Source organism: Leucoraja erinacea, chromosome 3 (genome assembly GCF_028641065.1).
Source record: "Leucoraja erinacea ecotype New England chromosome 3, Leri_hhj_1, whole genome shotgun sequence".
NCBI classification, from domain to species: domain Eukaryota; kingdom Metazoa; phylum Chordata; class Chondrichthyes; order Rajiformes; family Rajidae; genus Leucoraja; species Leucoraja erinaceus.
In genome coordinates, this window is record NC_073379.1 from 13,077,345 (window position 1) to 13,083,282 (window position 5,938).

Genomic DNA, 5,938 nt, shown 5'->3' on the forward strand with positions numbered 1-5,938 from the left:
AAAAGACGACGTACGCAAAAAGACGACGTACGCAAAAAAAGACGACGTACGCAAAAAGACGACGTACGCAAAAAGACGACGTACGCAAAAAGACGAAGTACACAAAAAGACGACGTACGCAAAAAGACGACGTACGCTAAAAGACGACGTACGAAAAAAGACGACGTACGCAAAAAGACGACGTACGCAAAAAGACGACGTATGCAAAAAGACGACGTACGCAAAAAGACGACGTACGCTAAAAGACGACGTACGCAAAAAGACGACGTACGCAAAAAGACGACGTGCGCAAAAAGACGACGTACGCAAAAAGACGACGTTCGCAAAAAGACGATGTCTTTTTGCGTACGTCGTCTTTTTGCGTACGTCGTCTTTTTGCGTTTGAGTGGGTTTTTTTACGCGTACGTCGACTTTTTGCAAAAAGTCTTTTTGCGTACGTCAAAAAGACGTACGTACGTCGTCTTTTTGCGACGTACGCGTCGTCGTTTTGCGTACGTCGTACTTTTTGCGTACGTCGTCAAAAAGCGTACGTCGTCTTTTTGCGTACGTACGTCTTTTTTGCGTACGTCGTACTTTTTTTTGTACGTCGTACGCAAAAAACGTACGTCGTCGTCTTTTTGCGTACGTCGTCTTTTTGCGTACGTCGTCTTTTTGCGTACGTCGTCTTTTTGCGTACGTCGTCTTTTTGCGTACGTCGTCTTTTTGCGTACGTCGTCTTTTTGCGTACGTCGTCTTTTTGCGTATGCGTGTGTTTTTTCGTACGTCGTCTTTTTGCGTACGTCGTCTTTTTGCGTACGTCGTCTTTTTGCGTACGTCGTCTTTTTTGCAAAAAGACGTGTGTTTTTTTTGCGTACATCGTCTTTTTGCGTAAGTCGTCTTTTTGTGACGTACGCAAAAAGACGACGTACGCAAAAAGACGACGTACACAAAAAGACGACGTACGCAAAAAGACGACGTACGCAAAAAGACGACGTACGCAAAAAGACGACGTACGCAAAAAGACGACGTACGCAAAAAGACGACGTACGCAAAAATACGACGTACGCAAAAAGACGACGTACGCAAAAAGACGACGTACGCAAAAAGACGACGTACGCAAAAAGACGACGTACGCAAAAAGACGACGTACGCAAAAAGACGACGTACGCAAAAAGACGACGTACGCAAAAAGACGACGTACGCAAAAAGACGACGTACGCAAAAAGACGACGTACGCAAAAAGACGACGTACGCAAAAAGACGACGTACGCAAAAAGACGACGTACGCAAAAAGACGACGTACGTCTTTTTGCGTACGTCGTCTTTTTTGCGTACGTCGTCTTTTTGCGTACGTCGTCTTTTTGCGTACGTCGTCTTTTTGCGTACGTCGTCTTTTTGCGTACGTCGTCTTTTTGCGTACGTCGTCTTTTTGCGTACGTCGTCTTTTTGCGTACGTCGTCTTTTTGCGTACGTCGTCTTTTTGCGTACGTCGTCTTTTTGCGTACGTCGTCTTTTTGCGTACGTCGTCTTTTTGCGTACTTCGTCTTTTTGCGTACGTCGTCTTTTTGCGTATGCGTGTGTTTATGCGTACGTCGTCTTTTTGCGTTACTGGTTCTTTTTAAGCAAAAAGATTACGTATGGAAAAAGTAGAGGTTAGCAAAAAGACTACGTGCGCAAAAAAACAGACGCAAACGCAAAAAAACAGACGTACGTCGTCTTTTTGCGTACGTCGTCTTTTTGCGTACGTCGTCTTTTTGCGTACGTCGTCTTTTTGCATACGTCGTCTTTTTGCGTACGTCGTCTTTTTGCGTTCGTCGTCTTTTTGCGTACGTCGTCTTTTTGCGTACGTCGTCTTTTTGCGTTTGCGTGTGTTTTTTTTGCGTACGTCGTCTTTTTGAGTACGTCGTCTTTTTGCGTACGTCGACTTTTTGCGTACGTCGCCTTTTTGGGTCCGTCGTCTTTTTGCGTACGTCGTCTTTTTGCGTACGTCGTCTTTTTGCGTACGTCGTACTTTTTGCGTAAAGTCGTCTTTTTGCGTAAAGACGACGTACGTCTTTTTGCGTACGTACGTCGTAAAAGACGACGTACGTCGTCTTTTTTGCGCGTACGTGTGTTTTTTTTGCGTACGTCGTCTTTTTGCGTACGTCGTCTTTTTGCGTACGTCGTCTTTTTGCATACGTCGTCTTTTTGCGTACGTCGTCTTTTTGCGTACGTCGTCTTTTTCCGTATGCGTGTGTCTTTTTGCGTACGTCGTCTTTTTGCGTACGTCGTCTTTTTGCGTACGTCGTCTTTTTGCGTACGTCGTCTTTTTGCGTACGTCATCTTTTTGCGTACGTCGTCGTCTTTTTGCGTACGTAGCCTTTTTGCGTTACGCAAAAAGACGACGACGTACGCAAAAAGACGACGTACGCAAAAAGACGACGTACACAAAAAACACGACGTACGCAAAAGACGACGTACGCAAAAAGACAACGTACGAAAAAAGACGACGTACGTCGTCTTTTTACGTACGTCGTCTTTTTGCGACGTCGTCTTTTTGCGTACGTCGTCTTTTTGCGTACGTCGTCTTTTTGCGTACGTCGTCTTTTTGCGTACGTCGTCTTTTTGCGTACGTCGTCTTTTTTGCGTACGTCGTACGCAAAAAAAGCGTACGTACGCAAAAAACGTACGTACGTCTTTTTTGCGTACGTCGTCTTTTTGCGTACGCAAAAAGACGACGTTTGCGTACGACGTCTTTTTGCGTTCAAAACACGTTTGCTTGCGACGACGTACTTTTTTGCGTACGTCGCTTTTTGCGTACGTCGTCAAAAAAGTACGCGTACGCAAAAAAAGACGTACGTACGCTTTTTGCGTACGTACGCTTTTTGCGAACGTCGTCTTTTTTGCGTACGTCGTCTTCTTTTTGCGTACGTCGTCTTTTTGCGTACGTCGTCTTTTTGCGTCGTCGTCGTCTTTTTGCGTTCGTCGTCTTTTTGCGTTCGTCGTCTTTTTTTGCGTACGTCGTCTTTTTGCGTACGTCGTCTTTTTGCGTACGTCGTCTTTTTGCGTACGTCGTCTTTTTGCATACGCGTACGCAAAAAGACGACGTACGCAAAAAGACGACGTACGCAAAAAGACGACGTACGCAAAAAGACGACGTACGCAAAAAGACAACGTAAGCAAAAAGACGACGTACGCAAAAAGACGACGTACACAAAAAAAACGACGTAGACGCAAAAAGACGACGTATGCAAAAAAACCCACGCAGACGCAAAAAGACGACGTACGCAAAAAGACGTCGTCTTTTTGCGTACGTCGTCTTTTTGCGTACGTCGTCTTTTTGCGTACGTCGTCTTTTTGCGTACGTCGTCTATTTGCGTACGTCGTCTATTTGCGTATGCATGTGTTTTTTTGCGTACGTCGTCTTATTGCGTTCGACGTCTTTTTGCGTACGTCGTCTTTTTGCGTTCGATGTCTTTTTGCGTACGTCGTCTTTTTACGTACGTTGACTTTTTGCGTATGCGTGTGTTTTTTTGCATCCGTCGTCTTTTTGCGTACGTCGTCTTTTTGCGTACGTCGTCTTTTGCGTACGTCGTCAAAAAGACGACGTACGCAAAAAGACGTACGTACGTCTTTTTGCGTACGCAAAAAGACGACGTACGCAAAAAGTCTTTTTTTGCGTAAAAAGACGTCGTACGCAAAAAGACGACGTACTTTTTGCGTACGTCGTTTTTTTGCGTACGTCGTCTTTTGGCCTACGTCGTCTTTTTGCCTACGTCGTCTTTATGCCTACGTCGTCTTTTTGCGTACGTCGTCTTTTTGCGTACGTCGTCCTTTTGCGTACGTCGTCTTTTTGCGTACGTCGTCTTTTTGCGTACGTCGTCTTTTTGCGTAATTCATCTTTTTGCGTACGTCGTCTTTTTGCGTACGCGTATGCAAAAAGACGACGTACGCAAAAATGACGACGTACGCAAAAAGACGACATACGCAAAAAGACGACGTACGCAAAAAGACGACGTACGCAAAAAAGACGACGTACACAAAAAGACGACGTACGCAAAAAAGACGACGTACGCAAAAAGGCGACGTACGCAAATAGACGACGTACGCAAAAAAGACTACGTACGCAAAAAAACGACGTACCCTAAAAGACAACATACGCAAAAAGACGACGTACGCAAAAAGACGACGTACGCAAAAAGACAACAAACGCAAAAGGGCAACGTACGCAAAAAGACGACGGACGCAAAAAGACGACGTACGCAAAAAAAGACGACGTACGCAAAAAGACGACGTACGCAAAAAGACTACGTACTCAAAAAGACGACGTACGCAAAAAGACGAAGTACGCAAAAAAACACATGCAAACGTTTTTTTGCGTATGTCGTCTTTTTGCGTTCGTCCTCTTTTTGCGTACGTCGTCTTTTTGCGTACGTCGTCTTTTTGCGTACGTCGTCTTTTTGCGTACGTCGTCTTTTTGCGTACGTCGTCTTTTTGCGTACGTCGTCTTTTTGCGTACGACGTCTTTTTGCGTACGACGTCTTTTTGCGTACGACGTCTTTTTGCGTACGTACGACGTCTTTTGCGTACGTCGTCTCGTTTTTTGCGTAAAGTCGTCGTACGCAAAAAGACGTCGTCTTTTTGCAAAAAAGACGACGTACGCAAAAAAAAGTACGTCGTCTTTTTGACGTACGCAAAAAGACGTACGTACGTCTTTTTGCGACGTACGTCTTTTTGCGTACGCGTCGTCTTTTTTGCGTACGTCGTCTTTTTGCGTACGTCGTCGCAAAAAGTACGTCGTCTTTTTGCGTAAAAGACGTCTTTTTTGCGTACGTCGTCTTTTTGCAAACGTCGTCTTTTTTGCGTACGTCGTCTTTTTGCGTAGACGTCGTCGTTTTGCGTACGTTTTGCGTACGTCGTCTTTTTGCCCTACTACGTCAAAAAAGACGACGTACGTCGTCTTTTTGCGTACGCAAAAAGACGACGTACGCAAAAAGACGACGTTCGCAAAAAGACGACGTTCGCAAAAAGACGACGTACGCAAAAAGACGACGTACGCAAAAAGACGACGTACGCAAAAAGACGACGACGCACGCAAAAAGACGACGTACGCAAAAAGACGACGTACGCAAAAAGACGACGTACGCAAAAAGACGACGTACGCAAAAAGACGACGTAAGCAAAAAGACGACGTACGCAAAAAGACGACGTACGCAAAAAGACGACGTTTTTTTTTGCGTACGACGTCGCAAAAAGACGACGTCGTCTTTTTGACGACGTCGTCTTTTTGCGTACGACGACGTACGTCAAAAAAGTCGACGTACGCGTACGACGTCGTTTTGCGTAAGACGTCGTCTTTTTGCGTACGTCGTACTTTTTGCGTACGTCGTCTTTTTTTGTACGTACGTCAAAAAGACGTACGTACGCAAAAAGTCGTACGCAAAAAGCGTACGTACGTCTTTTTTGCGTACGTCGTCTTTTTGCGTACGTCGTCTTTTTGCGTACGTCGTCTTTTTGCGTACGTCGTCTTTTTGCGTACGTCGTCTTTTTGCGTAAACGACGTAACGCAAAAAGACGACGTACGCAAAAAGACGACGTGTACGCAAAAAGACGACGTACGCAAAAAGACGACGTACGCAAAAAGACGACGTACTGAAAAAGACGACGTACAGAAAAAGACGACGTACTGAAAAAGACGACGTACGCAAAAAGACGACGTACGCAAAAAGACGACGTACGTCGTCTTTTTACGTACAAAAAGACACGTACGTCGTCTTTTTTGACGTACGTACGCTTTTTGCGTACGCAAAAAGACGTTTTTTTTGCGTACGACGTCTTTTTGCGTACGTCGTACGCAAAAAGACGACGTACGCAAAAAGACGACGTACGCAAAAAGTCTTTTTGCACGCGTACGTCGTCTACGACGTACGCAAAAAGACGACGTACGCGTACGTCGTCGTACGTAAAAGACGACGTACGC